Here is a 16058-nt window from a genome sequence, read left to right as displayed (position 1 = left end):
TGAACCCGCCCCCCAACCTTACACACACAACACAGACATCACATGGGGATACAAGTCGGAGAACGGTTACATTGCAGAAAACCACTGAAATGTACACTACAATGGGAAAGTACAAGAGGAAAAAAAGAGACCTCTACTCATGCTGGGCTCCTAGGGGAGGACAGCATGAGAACAGGAAACAAAAAAAACTCCTCTGAACAGAAAGCACATAAATGTCCACAGTACAACATCATAGAGCACGTGACCAGCAACAGGGTTGGTAGGGGGTGAGGAGTAATCCTAGGCAAACACAGCAGCCATCCTGCCACTGCGCCGTCTCTACAGCGCGGCCCAGACCCACCATGTTCTCCAGGATGGAACAAGCATCGAAGGCGTTTGGAAGGAGGGGGATGAATGTAAGTGTATGTGTGTGTGTCCATAGTTCAGCTGAGACAGTGTCCTTCGCCCTGCCAGGCTAAGTAAACAGCCTGCCAGCCAACCCAGGTGACCTTGCATGGAATGGGAAGAAGAGTCTAAACACAGTCGCTATCAGGGAGTTTTGATTGAATTGAACAGCCGGTTCCGCTTTCTTAATTCCTCGATAAGCCAGGGCCAAGCCAGCTCCGATCAGCAAGAACCCTGTTGGCACTCGATCCTCCATTTCTGCCACCCGTCCATCGTTTATCCGGCAGGGAAAGTACCTCCAGGGCACTCGGGCTCTCCCGAGCCCAGACTTCTCGTTGAGAAAAGGGTGTCAATAGCATTCACAGACCAGCTGATCAAATCCATAATTCTCTTTTAGGTTTTAGACACAGACTGTGAGAGAGTGTTCCAAGGAAAAGTGGTAAAAAACAGGAGACAAGACAAGGACATAAGAAGCTAAGCAGGGAAGATAAAGGAGAGGAGGAGAGGACCGCCTTCGTCGAGAGCCAACAGAAAGAAAAAAAAAGTTACTTACCACCCATGTCTTCAGGCTACATGGTATCCAATGTTCCCTCTAAACTTTGTCGCACCTTTCTGCAACTCCGTTAGTTGGCTAACCTCCCTCCGTGCTACTTTGATCTTGCCCTCTAGCCTCCTTCTCCAAGGAGGGTACTGCCCCTTGTGGCTGTTCAACTTGTAGCCAAGCATCTCACTGATCACTGCTGCCGTATTGTAGATCAGCTTGTTAGTGTTGGTAATCGTGGTTGTAGGTATCATCCGTAGTGCTGCATTAACATTATCTAGCAGACCTTCTGAGGGTACTTCACGTAATCTTGATAACCTTGGTTTGAAGCTTGGCCATGAGCCTATCTTTCAGGTCAGTTCCTCTCGCACTCAACAATCTTTCTCCTATCGCACTTGGGGCTTGGTACCCAATCTCGGGTGTGGGTGATGATATCTCCCCCCCTGACCTGGCGTCCTGGCTCCCCCTTGCCGTAGCATTTATGTTGTACCTCGTCAATCTCTAGCTGTGAGAGCAGTCCCTTCTTTCGAATGTTGGAAAACTGAGCTACTAGTTGTTTCACCGTCATTGTGGATGTTGGGTATCGAACAATCCATAGGTCCCTCATCCTATTCATGTAGCCCCTTCCGCTAGGGTTACTGGCATAGTAGCATTCCAACAGCGCCCTGTTTTCGTCTCTTGCCCACTGATGCCTTCTTGTTCCAGTAGCCCACTTCATATATATATATATATATATATATATATATATATATATATATATATATATTGAGAGAGAGAGAGAGAGAGAGAGAAAGGGAGAGAGAGAGAAAGAAAGTTGTGTTTTCAAAATTGGAGTCCAAGTTATTTTTACTTCCAACAGTGTTAACATTAACAGGCCATGAACAAGGTTTTTTAAAATTTTCATTGTAAGTGGGCTAAAGCAGTTAATTAAAAGTAGTCTAACATAAATGCTGTAATTTCATTTTTTTAATAAACCATGTAACTTGGATGGAGTTGATGCCACAGTGCACACGTCTGCTGTTGCTCACAGTGGTCCAAGGGACTGCTCAGGGAGTTTGTGTGTTCACTCAGACACACGAAAAGTTAGAGGGATCATTGAAGGTATCCCAGCAGACATCGTCTCTGACAGAGGACCACAGTTCACCTCCAGAGTGTGGAAGGAATTCTGCACGCAACTTGGCGCGAAGGTTAGTCTCTCCTGTGGCTTTCACCCACAGAGTAACGGACAAGCAGACCGAACAAACCAAGAACTCAAAGACGTGCATAGTCTTCCACAACCAGACCACCTGGAGCAAGCAATTACCTTGGATTGAGTATGCTCACAACTGCTTGACCTCATCTGCCACGGGACTGTCCCCATTCGAGGCCTCCATGGGTTATCAACCACCCTTATTCCCTGCTGTTGAAGGTGAGCACACTGTTCCTTCTGTGCAACATCATCTCCGCAGGTGCCGTCGGGCCTGGCGGGCGACTCGGGCAGCCCTTCTGTGAACTAAGGAATGTAACAAAGCTCTTGCTGACCGCCGCCAGATCCCAGCCCCAGAGTTTACAGCTGGGCAGAAGGTTTGGCTCTCGACTCGTTTTGTGCCCGTTCGTGCTGAATCTAAGAAACTCTCACCTGCCTTCATTGGTCCATTTGAGATCGAAGCATTGATCAATCCTGTGTCTGTCCGGTTAAAGCTGCCACTCAACATGCATATTCATAACATGTTCCATGTCTCGCAGATAAAACCTGTGCTCTCCAGCCCGTTGTGCCCTCCTTCCAGGCCCCCTCCACCCGCCTGACTCGTGGATGGGCAAGAGGTGTTTAACATCACACGCATTATGGAATCTATGGACCAGTTTCTCTGCACTTGTAGATATTGCACTCGGTGTTTGTGGAAAATAAAACAACTAATCTTGTGATTTCAGTCTGTGTTTAGTTTCTTCCGCTGCCCGTGACAAAACCAAAATACATGGCCTTTGGGGACATGAGTACCTATGTTGGCGAAGGAATTGATCTTAATTTTCATTATTAGTGGCCGACCTTAATTTTTTTTTCCAAGAAACCATATTGAGTAATAGAGACAGTTTATATTTTTCAATACGATACCCTATGATGTCACAATGATGCTATAAAGCGTTGCAAAATAATATACGACCATATGTAAAAAAAAAAAAAAAAACCTCATCTTTATACAGCTTATACAAGCCAAAGATTTCAGCCAATTCTGTTGCGATTACATGGGTAAAGATAATAAAATGCATAATTTTAATATGCTTCAAGTTCATAGGACAAATCACTTTGTTTGAGGTCTCTAAAACATTATTTTTTCAAATATCAAAAATATTTTTAACATTATATAACTTCACAATGACAATGACAGATTAATATCAGTAACAATTTCAGTTCAATTCAATTCAATTTTATTTATATAGTGCCAAATCAATTGATCGATGGCCATGAGTACCATTCACAGAGAGTTGGGGAATGGCTGCAATCACAGCATTGCAAGATGTTGAAAGATGTACCCTTAGGCTCCCTCTTCGATTCACAGATGGTCTTTTCTTTTTCACCTACACCACAAGTCAAACCTTTGGACATACTTCCCATTTTTTCTTTTTTTCTTTACTTTTACCACTTTGTAGATACATATTGAAGACATCAAATATATGAAGCAAGATGGAATTATGGAATGGAATTATGTAGCAAAGAAAAAATTCTAAATATGTCTTATATTGGCTATGGAGCCGCGGATCAAAATGGCAGCTTAAAGTGGTTGATCCGTGTAGCCTGCATTAAAAACCCAGAACAACCCAAAGGTAGAAACTTAAACGGTATTGGAAAATGTCAAAAAATCTCAAGGACTGTGATATTTTCACCCAAAAACGCGGTTCCCAAAAAGCAGTTAAAACCTATATTTTGGCAACACCTGAAAACAACGAGAGAGCCGCTAGTGCTAGTAGCATGAGTGACCTTAGCATGGTGTTAGCTTAACTTCGGTCACTGAGCTGGACAGCATAGACGACCATCGGTTGCTGCTTTGGAGAAAAACATGACCAACGTAAAACGAAATGTTGCTGCAAATGCTGCACGACTGGAGGAACCTGAAAACAGAATAATGTCGGCAGAGGAGCTCCTGGAAAAGAGTGTGGCCGATCTCAGCAACACCATGAAGTGAATATCCTACCTGGAGGCAAAAAACGACAACCTGGAGAACCGGGACCGAAGGAAGAACCTGTGGCTGTTTGGCCTCCAGGAGGGCGCCGAGGGTCAGTGGCCACTGCTGGAGTTTATACGGGAGATGTTACCGCGTTGGCTTGAGACCGGCAGGTTGTTTATTATTGATAGGGCTCACCACACCCTAGCACCTACAAAGCCAAACCAACACAGAGCTGTCCTTATCCGATTCCTGAACTTCCAAGATCAGTAGTTTGTTTTCTGCTCCACAAAACAAAGTAACATCGAGCACGACGGAAACAAACTCTTTTTCACCCAGGATTTCTCAGCTGAGAGCCGAGTTCAACGTAATCAGAAAAGTGTTCGCCGACAAAGGAATGTTCCGCAGTTTTCAATATAATCCATGCAGGATGAGGATCCTCCACGATGGGAAGATACGCCTGTTTTCATCTCCAAAGGAGTCCAGTGATTTCCACCGTAGTCACATTAGATAGGACTAACTGTAGCGGTGAGCGTTTCACTCTCTGACATGCAGAATCAGCTGCTCATAATTAATAGATGAGCTGTAAAACGCTGTGTTATAATATTTGGCTTTTTGCTACTCACTGACTTGCCATGTTATTGGACACAGATTTTTTTTTTCTTTTCTGGACTTTGTAGTAGTGTTATTAAAATGTAATGGAAAATTCTCAAACATTATAAATGTATTTCTTTGTTTGTTTGTTGATTTATCTCTTTCTCCCTCTTGAACACAACAATGTTACCTACTTTTGTTAAACTTCTATTCTTTTAAGAGGGATTCTGTAAGTCACAAAAAGGACACGACCACAGAATTATTCTAATTTAGTGGCTAGTCTGATAGGTTAACATGTTCATATGGGTTTGTTATGTTTATGTCTTTGAATATGGTGTATGCACGGTTGACGAACACCACTGTTGCTTTTGAAGTTGGGTTCTTATAGTTCAGCTACTCCCCTTTATAGTGGAATAGCACAGGCCCCTAGTTTTCTCCTCTGAGTAAGGGAAGGGGGGGGGGGGGGACTTTCCGTGTTATGGGTCAATGCCAGGGTTTTTTTCCTCTATTTATTTTTCTATTTTACTTTATTCAAAACTTACTTGTCACTTTTGTTTACTCAGCATCATGTGTTATTATATTAATATTACAGAATAAAAACTCCAAGTATGGACCAAATAAATACCCACAATATCTCTGACATAAAAGTCACAAGTTGGAATGTTAGACGTCTCAGGAAACTAATCAAACTGAAACAGCTTATAAGCAGGATCAAACAATTGAAATTAAAAATAGTGTTTCTTCAAGAAACACATCTGACAGACTGTGAACTAAAGCTTGTGAAGAACAGATGGCCTGGCCAGGTGATCCACGCATCATACAATAACTATGCGAGAGGTGCAATTATTTTGATTCATAGAAGCATACCATGCCAAATGATGAAAACAATAAAAGACCCCAGTGGTAGGTATGTAATCACTCAGGGTATTATCCTTTCTATTACTTTAAACTTGGTGAGTCTGTATGGCCCAAATGAAAATAAATCGATAAGTAATAGATCTTGTACAATGCGATAGAAGGTTTGGGTATCTTTCCAGTCAGCTTCATCTTAGGCTTCCATGCCTTTAGCTTCGATCCATTCACGCTTGTCACGTCGGCAGCTGCATTTGACCTGTCGGTCAAGGTCTTGGTAGGTGGACATGGCCCTCTCACGCTGGTCTGCAGGAGCATGCGGGTCGGAGGCCACCTGGCTTTCCTATCGAATTTTATAAAACTTTCCAAGACAAATTAACAATTCCACTTTTTAACATGTATGAAGAAGTGTGTCAAAATGAGGCTCTTTAAATGTAAAACATCAAATCAGACAATGTTTTTTTGATTGATTAATATAAAAAAACATGTTTGTTAAATTTAAGAGTAAAGAGAGACATTGTCTGTATTACCCAAATTTTATTCAAAATTGAGCCATACCATCCAAAATTCTTTTCCTGGTGTTTTGGTTGATATCTCTTGATTTTCCCATGTCAAAGAAATGGGCTCTGTGTTTTGGGGGTGCCTTATATGCATCCACAGGTGTGCCACCAATTTACTCACATGGACTCTACTAACCTATCAGAAGCTTCTTAAGCTCAGAATGGAATCGTTGGGAGTTTTCTTATTAATTAACAATAAACTTAGTGTATATGTACTCCTATATTTGATGAAAGTGATCAAAAATAGACAGCTCTCTCTCTCTCTTTATTCTGACATTTAAAGCAAAAGTGTCAAAGCTTCAAGGTGAAGGGACACTAAGTCCTATGATCAGATGGGTTATTGGTGTGCGATAAAAAGTCTCAGCCAGCATTGCTCTCACTGTCATTAGACCGGCAAGTTATCAAGCAAGAGACTTGAGAAAAGGGCAAGCATCTGATACACATGCACACTCTTTCCATATAAAACTCTGTGTAATGCTAAGTCTTAAGCTGTTCAGCACTTTGTTTGAAAGCACTAATAAATAAAGTTATCATTATCATTATCATTATTATTAAGTTAGGCACTCTCTCCCTTTTGGGAAGTTGGCTGTAGTTACCGTTTACAGACTGCAGCTTCCTGAATGAAGGGGGTTCATGTACTTTGTTTTCCCCGATTTTTATCATCCAATGCTTTAACCCTTTAAAGCCGGTCGGAGCGGACACGCTCCATTTTGCGTAACTATTTTTAAATCCCGGTAGCACTGCAACCACGTAAGCTAGCGCAATAATTTTTTTTTGCATATTTTTGCTGTCCGATGCATCCACTGCAGTATGAATGTGTGTTAATGTTAGCTAGGAAGCACTGAAAAGCATAGAACACAGTGAATGGGGTAATGTTGTATAAAGCACTTTTTATTTGGGGGGGACAGGAACTTTACAACATGAACCGATATACGGGGGGTAACCAAGGGCTGTGTACACTTACTAAAATTTAACTTTTAAACTTTTCCACAGTGCATCTCGCTCCTTTATATATGTCAATACATCGCTGCATGCTGTGCACATTCACCCACATCTATGTACATATACAGGGTGGGCCATTTATATGGATACACCGTAATAAAATGGGAATGGTTGGTGATATTAAAGTCCTGTTTGTGGCACATTAGTATATGTGAGGGGCAAACTCCTCAAGATGGGTGGTGACCATGGTGGCCAGTTAGAAGTTGGCCATCTTGGATACAACTTTGTTTTTTTCAATAGGAAGAGGGCCATGTGACACATCAAACCTATTGGTCATGTCACAAGAAAAACAATGGTGTGCTTGGTTTCAACATAACTTTATTCTTTCATGAGTTATTTACAAGTTTCTCTTTGTTCACAGCCATTGACATGTTGAAGAGGTTAACACATGAGGAGCAGATCAAAACTGTTTTGATATTTGGTGAACACAGTAACCGGGTCATTGCAGCAGATTTCAATGCAAGACACCCTACGAGACCACCCATCTCCCATGCTACAGTTAGCAAACTGCTTGCTATGTTTCGTGAAACTGTTTCAGTGTTGGATTTGCCAAAATGTGGACGCAAGAAAACTGTCACTAATGAATAAACATCAGTGGCTGTCCTAGCTTCATTCAGCAAGAGCCCACAGCGTAGCACTCGCCGCATGTCACTGGAGAGTGGCATTAGTCAAACATCCCTTCGGCAGATATTAGCTACTCACAAATGGCACCCTTACAAACTCCAGCTACTGCAGCATCTTAACAAGGATGACCCAGATTGGCGCACAGAATTTGCAGAATGGGCAAAACAAAAACTGGAACAGGACCCTCAGTTCACGCAGAAGATTTTGTTCAGTGATGAGGCAAACTTTTATGTGAATGGTGAAGTTAACAAACAAAACCACCGCTATTGGTCTGACACTAACCCACATTGGATGGATCCCTCCAAGACTGTGGGAACAAAAAAAGTGATGGTTTGGTGTGGTATATGGGGTACATATACATGAAGAACTCCTCCCCCTTTGTGAGTGTGGACGCTTCATCTCTTTGCTCTTTAAATGCTTTGCTTCTTTTATTGATTTTTATTGATTTTTATGCTGATTGTTTCCCTTTTTTCTGTATGAGCTTACCTGCGATAGCTTCTGGACACTTATAGATCATTAGGACTAAAGTGTTCTTAACAGAAACAGCAACATTTTTATAGTTACCTTATCCTCAGCGCTCCGTGTGTCTGTGGCCTAGACACAGCTGAAGCCTGATTACAGCGTCTGGGCACCAAGCAGCCTCAATAGCCTGGAAAGGTGCTAACCACTAGGCTAACTAGCAACAAGATGCCTTCCCTCTCCACAGATGACTACCACAGCCTCCTGCAGAAGATTGCAGTACTGGAGACAAAAATTCATCGCTTAGAAGTAAACGTGGAGGTAAATGGACTGTGTGGAAATGAAACAACCTTGCCTTTGATTCAAAACAATGGCGATGAGCAAGCTAGTACACAGCTAAGGAGCACAGATAACATGACCAAGAAAGTAGACTTTGTGCACTATTATAAATCCTCAAGCGATAATACCCCCTTGGACTGTCTTGGTGCAAAACCAAGACATAAATCATGTCTCCTGGAAGGGGGAGGACGTATCACAGGCAAGGCAAGGCAAGGCAAATTTATTTGTATAGCACAATTCAACAACAAGGTGATTCAAAGTGCTTTACAGAGACATTAGAAACAAAAACAAATAAAAAAGCATGATTTAAAATTGATTAAAACAAGCAAACTAACGAACTAACTAAACACACACATTTCACACCTGTTCGCGCGATCTGAACCCTTATCGCAAGGCAAGGCAAGTTTATTTGTATAGCACAATTCAACAACAAGGTGATTCAAAGTGCTTTACAGAGACATTAGAAACAAGAACAAATAAAAAGCATGATTTAAAATTGAATAAAACAAGCAAATAAACTAACTAACTAATTAACAAACAAACAACAGTATATAAAATCAAAACAGATAAAATCAGAACAGTAGATAAAATCAGTAGTTAAATGTAAGTTTTGAAATTTAAGCTTAAAGTGTGGATTTGGTGCTTTATTCAAATGCAGCTGAGAACAGGTGAGTCTTCAACCTGGATTTAAATAAACTGAGTGTTTCAGCTGATCTGAGGCTTTCTGGGAGTTTGTTCCAGATATAAGGAGCATAAAAGCTGAATGCAGCTTCTCCGTGTCTGGTTCTGACTCTGGGAACTGATAAAAGACCGGATCCAGATGACCTGAGGGATCTGGATGGTTCATACTGGCTCAGGAGGTCATTGATGTATTTTGGTCCTAAACCATTCAGAGCTTTATAGGCCAGCATCAGAACTTTAAAGTCTATCCTCTGATGGACAGGCAGCCAGTGTAAGGACCTCAGAGCTGGACTGATGTGGTCCACTTTTTTGGTCTTAGTGAGGACTCGAGCAGCAGAGTTCTGAATGAGCTGTAGTTGTCTGACTGATTTTTTAGGTAGACCTGTAAAGATGCTGTTACAGTAATCAAGCCTACTAAAGATGAATGCATGGACTAGTTTTTCCAGGTCCTGTTGAGACATCAGATCTTTTATCCTTGATATATTCTTGAGGTGATAGTAAGCTGACTTTGTTATTGTCTTAATGTGTTTTTCTAAGTTTAGGTCTGCATCCATCACTACACCCAAATTTCTCGCCTGGTTTGTGGTTTTTAGATGTATAGATTGAAGTTCTCTGGTGACCTGTAATCGTTTTTCTTTGGCGCCAAAGACTATTACCTCAGTTTTGTTTTTGTTTAGCTGGAGAAAATTGTGGCACAACCAGTCATTGATTTCCTCAATGCATTTACCAAGAGCCTGTACAGGGCCTCGGTCTCCTGGTGACATTGTGATATATATTTGTGTGTCATCTGCATAGCTGTGATAGTTTATTTTGTTGTTGTTTATAATCTGTGCCAGTGGGAGCATGTAAATGTTAAACTGAAGGGGTCCCAAGATGGAACCTTGGGGAACTCCACATGTGATACTTGTCTGCTCAGATGTGAAGTTACCTATTGATACAAAGTATTTCCTGTTTTCTACGTATGTTTTGAACCAGTTTAGTACAGTTCCTGAAAGACCTGTCCAGTTCTCTAGTCGTTTGAGTAATATGTTGTGGTCAACTGTATCAAATGCTGCACTGAGATCCAGTAAAACTAGGACTGACATTTTTCCACTGTCTGTATTCAGACATATGTCATTAAACACTTTGGTCAGAGCGGTTTCAGTGCTGTGGTTCTGTCTAAAACCTGACTGGAAGGCATCGTAGCAATTATTCTGTTTTAAGAAGTAACTGAGCTGTTGAGAAACTGCTTTTTCAATGATCTTACTTAAAAATGGGAGATTTGAGATCGGCCTGTAGTTGTTCATTTGTGTCTTGTCAAGATTGTCCTTTTTCAGTATAGGTTTGATTACAGCAGTTTTTAGTGATTCTGGAAACACACCTGATAATAAAGAAAAGTTGACGATCTGTAACAGGTCTGACTCTAAAGTCTTTGAGACCTTTTTGAAAAAACTTGTTGGCAGGACATCTAAACAGCAGGAGGAGGAGTTCAGTTGACCTAAGATGTCCTCCAGGTCTTTGCTGTTAATAGGTTGAAACTGTTTCATGGTGTTTAAACAGTTTTTTGGTGGACACAGTACATATCCTGGATCTGCTGTTGATGTACCAATTGCTTGTCTAATTTTTTGGATTTTTTCAGTGAAGATTTTGGCAAAGTCATTGCAGGCCATGGTCGAATGAAGTTCAGCTGCCACTGACACAGGAGGGTTTGTTAGCCTGTCAACTGTAGAAAATAAAACCCGAGCATTATGGCTGTTTTTAGTGATGATGTCAGAGAAGTAGGACCTCCTTGCATTCCTCAGTTGTAAATTATAATTGTGAAGTTTCTCTTTATAAATGTCATAATGAACCTGGAGGTTTGTTTTTCTCCATCTGCGCTCAGCTTTCCTACACTCTTTTTTTTCATTTTTCACCAGTGTGGAGTTTCTCCATGGAGACTTTTTCCTTCCAGAGATAACCTTCACCTTAATGGGAGCAATAGTGTCCATTACATTTAACATGTTAGCATTGAAGCTATTGACGAGCTCATTGACTGACCCTCTGGACAGGTCAGGTGTTAATGGGAAGACCTGGTTAAAAATTGCACTACTGTGTTCAGTTATACACCGTTTTGTGATCACTGTTGTTGATATATTTGTGTGGGCTGAGATTTTACTTTCAAAGAAAACACAGTAATGATCAGACAGGCCCACATCAGACACAGTAACCTTTGAAATGCTCAGGCCTTTGGAGATCAGTAGGTCAAGAGTGTGTCCTCTATTATGTGTGGCCTCTGTTACATGCTGAGTCAGCCCAAAGTTGCCCAGAGTGTTACTCAGGTCTTTAGTCCCTTTGTCCTGAGGGTTGTCCACATAAATGTTAAAATCCCCAGCAATAATTACACAGTCAAAATCAACACAGATCACAGACAGCAGTTCACTGAGGTCATTAAAAAAGTCTGTGCAGTATTTGGGAGGCCTGTAAACATTAAGAAACACAACTTTGGATGGGGCCTTCAGCTGTAAAGCCACATATTCAAAAGACTGAAAACTTCCAGGAGATAGCTGCTTACATTGAAATGATTCATTAAATAAGACAGCAACCCCCCCTCCTCTCCTGCTCGCCCTGACCTCACTGATAAAACTGTAGTTAGGAGGGGTCGTCTCGATGAGAACAGCTCCACTGTTACTTTGGTCCAACCAAGTTTCAGTTAAAAACATAAAATCAAGGCTGTGCTCAGTGATTAAATCATTAATTAAAAATGTTTTCCCAGCTAGAGATCTAATGTTTAATAAAGCCAACTTAAGTGTTTTAGAGGTATTACTTGTCCCCTCATGTTTGGGAGCAGTCTGTGGCACACAATGTATGTTTACTATGTTTAAAGATCTTTTAGAGTGCAGCTCTCTGTGTTTTGACCAGTCCACATGTCTCCTGTCACCTAAAAGTACAGAAATTTTAAAACCTTCTAGTAAACAGGGTCCCAGCTTCTCCTGGGAAAAGTCATCACTGCCATAATCCTCACAGCCCGGACCCTTCACATATCACATATCAGACTGCGGAGACAGGGCATGAAGAGGAACTAAGGGGGGCGAGGCTGGGCAATGTGACTTCGATTGCTCTGTTGAGGGTGGGGCTCGATGGCGAACCTTTGGCCGCTCTGGTGGGGGGTTTATGGGGGACAAAAAGGGATTGGGACGGGGGGTAGATCTGAGCCCAGCATTGACCCGCTCCATCATCTCCTCAGTGAATTTCAGGTGTGGGGAGGAGGGAGAAAGGGAGGGGGAGGAGGGTGATGGCCTGTCAAGGGTTTGGGGGACTGGGGAAGGTCGTGGTCCCTTGTCCTGGTCGTTGGTGTTGTTGAGAGAGTTGGAGGCAAATAGGGACCCCTCTTCTTGCCTTAGATGTCTCTCCTTTCTGAGGCTCTTCCTCAGATGCCATGGATGTCTCTCCTTTCTGAGGCTCTTCCCGGGTGGGGGCAAATGGAGCTCCTCCTCAAGGTTTCTGCTGGGCTTTGTCTGTTCTTGGAGTACTGTTTGTTCCTCTTTATGAGATAACTCCTCGTTTATCTCAGCCTTGGCACCAAGCACGGATGGATGACGTATGGAATAAAACAAGTTGGAGGTGAACAGTTTCACCCCTGACTTGTTAAAATTAAATCCATTTGCTTTGAACAGATGCCTGCGTTCCCAAAAAATATTAAAGTTGTCGATAAAATGCACTGAGTGGTCAGCACATGCTGATATAAGCCATTTATTCAGTGTAAACAACCTGCTGAATCTCTCGTCGTCTCCTCTGACCGGCGGTACAGGTCCACTGATGAATACAGCTGCATTCAGAGAGTTTACAGTATTTAATAATCCAGTAAAGTCCCGTTTCAGAACCTCCGACTGTTGTTTGGACACATCGTTTGACCCTGTATGCAGAACAATGTTTGTCACAGTTGGATATTCATCTGCAATTTGAAGAATTCTCTCCTTCAGGTTGTTGACCATATCGTTAGGAAAGCAGAGGACTTTAGTGTTCTTACCGCACATCCTTTGTACATCCTTTACGGCAGTCACCCACAATCAGAGTTTCAGGCCTAGCCTTTAGCTTTCCCTGTGGCCTTTCACTTTTCAACAGATTTTCAGACCTTATTTCGCTGCTTTTAGATGGATGGTTGTCCGATATAGATCCAGGGTCCTTTGATAGTGGAGCAAATCTGTTGTGCAGTTTCACATTCAGTTGTTTTGGAGGTTTGTTGTTAACCTTCCTATTCACGGTTGTCCAGTCCTGTTTCCTCCCGTATACAGGGGTAGAAGAGCTTCTCTGTCTCGTAGGAAGTGAAGGCCAGTCGGTTTCAGAGATTTCAGCTCGCTGTGCCCTGCCTGTGATACGTCCTCCCCCTTCCAGGAGACATGATTTATGTCTTGGTTTTGCACCAAGACAGTCTAAGGGGGGATTATCACTTGAGGATTTATAATAATGCACAGAGTCTACTTTCTTGGTCATGTTATCTGTGCTCCTTAGCTGTGTACTAGCTTGCTCATCGCCATTGTTTTGAATCAAAGGCAAGGTTGTTTCATTTCCACACAGTCCATTTACCTCCACGTTTACTTCTAAGCGATGAATTTTTGTCTCCAGTACTGCAATCTTCTGCAGGAGGCTGTGGTAATCATCTGTGGAGAGGGAAGGCATCTTGTTGCTAGTTAGCCTAGTGGTTAGCACCTTTCCAGGCTATTGAGGCTGCTCGGTGCCCAGACGCTGTAATCAGGCTTCAGCTGTGTCTAGGCCACAGACACACGGAGCGCTGAGGATAAGGTAACCATAAAATGTTGCTGTTTCTGTTAAGAACACTCTAGTCCTAATGATCTACAAGTGTCCAGAAGTTATCGCAGGTAAGCTCACACGGAAAAAAGGGAAAAAATCAGCATAAAAATCAATAAAAATCAATATAAGAAGCAAAGCATTCAAGAGCAAAGAGATGAAGCGTCCACACTCACAAAGGGGAGGAGCAAAAAAGGATGGGGAGCTACCAGTCCTTCTGTGGACGAGCTACTTTCTATTTTAAATTCCCTGAATTTAAAATACTCTCTAGACCCAGTCTAGACCCAGCTGGGGAACTACCCAGAGCTCTAAACCCACTTAACCAACAAACAAACAAACAAACAAACAAACAAAACAGTATATAAAATCAAAACAGATAAAATCAGAACAGTAGATAAAATCAGTAGTTAAAGTTTTGAAATTTAAGCTTAACTAATTAACAAACAAACAAAATAGTATATAAAATCAAAACAGATCAAATCAGAAATAGATAAGATCAGTAGTTAGTGTAAGTTTTGAAATTTAAGCTTAAAAGTGTGGATTTGGTGCTTTATTCAAATGCAGCTGAGAGTAGGTGAGGCAGGGCACAGCGAGCTGAAATCTCTGAAACCGACTGGCCTTCACTTCCTACGAGACAGAGAAGCTCTTCTACCCCTGTATACAAGAGGAAATAGGACTGGAGAACCGTGAATAGGAAGGTTAACAACAAACCTCCAAAACAACTGAATGTGAAACTGCACAACAGATTTGCTCCACTATCAAAGGACCCTGGATCTATATCGGACAACCATCCATCTAAAAATAGCGAAGTAAGGTCTGAAAATCTGTTGAAAAGTAAAAGACCACAGGGAAAGCTAAAGGCTAGGCCTGAAACTCTGATTGTGGGTGACTCTGCCGTAAAGGATGTACAAAGGATGTGCGGTAAGAACACTAAAGTCCTCTGCTTCCCTAAGGATATGGTCAACAACCTGAAGGAGAGAATTCTTCAAATTGCAGATGAATATCCAACTGTGACAAACATTGTTCTGCACACAGGGTCAAACGATGTGTCCAAACAACCGTCGGAGGTTCTGAAACGGGACTTTATTGGATTATTAAATACTGTAAACTCTCTGAATGCAGCTGTATTCATCAGTGGACCTGTACCGCCGGTCAGAGGAGACGACGAGAGATTCAGCAGGTTGTTTACACTGAATAAATGGCTTATATCAGCATGTGCTGACCACTCAGTGCATTTTATCAACAACTTTAATATTTTTTGGGAACGCAGGCATCTGTTTAAAGCAAATGGATTTAATTTTAACAAGTCAGGGGTGAAACTGTTCACCTCCAACTTGTTTTATTCCATACGTCATCCATCTGTGCTTGGTGCCAAGGCTGAGATAAACGAGGAGTTATCTCATAAAGAGGAACAGACAGTACTCCAAGAACAGACAAAGCCCAGCAGAAACCTTGAGGAGGAGCTCCATCTGCCCCCACCCGGGAAGAGCCTCAGAAAGGAGAGACATCTGAGGCAAGAAGAGGGGTCCCTATTTGCCTCCAACTCTCTCAACAACACCAACGAACAGGACCAGGGACCACGATCTTCCCCAGTCCCCCAAACCCTTGACAGGCCATCACCCTCCTCCCCCTCCCTTTCTCCCTCCTCCCCACACCTGAAATTCACTGAGGAGATGATGGAGCGGGTCAATGCTGGGCTCAGATCTACCCCCCGGCCCAAACCCTTTTTGTCCCACATAAACCCCCCACCAGAGCAGCCAAAGGTTCGCCATCGAGCCCCACCCTCAACAGAGCAATCGAAGTCACATTGCCCAGCCTCACCCCCCTTAGTTCCTCCTTACCACCTTCATGCTTTGTCTCCGCAGTCTGATGTGTGATGTGTGGAGGGTCCAGGCTGCGAGGATTATGGCAGTGATGACTTTTCCCAGGAGAAGCTGGGACCCTGTTTACTAGAAGGTTTTAAAATCTCTGTACTTTTAGGTGACAGAAGGAGACATGTGGCCTGGTCAAAACACAGAGAGCTGCACTCTCAAAGATCTTTAAATATACTAAACATACCGTGTGTGCCACAGACTGCTCCCAAACACGAGGGGACAAGTAATGCCTCTAAGGGTTGGC

Source organism: Aulonocara sp. 'chitande type north' Nkhata Bay, linkage group LG9 (genome assembly GCF_057382095.1).
Source record: "Aulonocara sp. 'chitande type north' Nkhata Bay isolate Kocher_YH1m ecotype deep benthic linkage group LG9, A_spYH_male_GT1.1, whole genome shotgun sequence".
NCBI lineage: Eukaryota > Metazoa > Chordata > Actinopteri > Cichliformes > Cichlidae > Aulonocara > Aulonocara sp. 'chitande type north' Nkhata Bay.
This window is presented reverse-complemented; position numbering follows the sequence as displayed.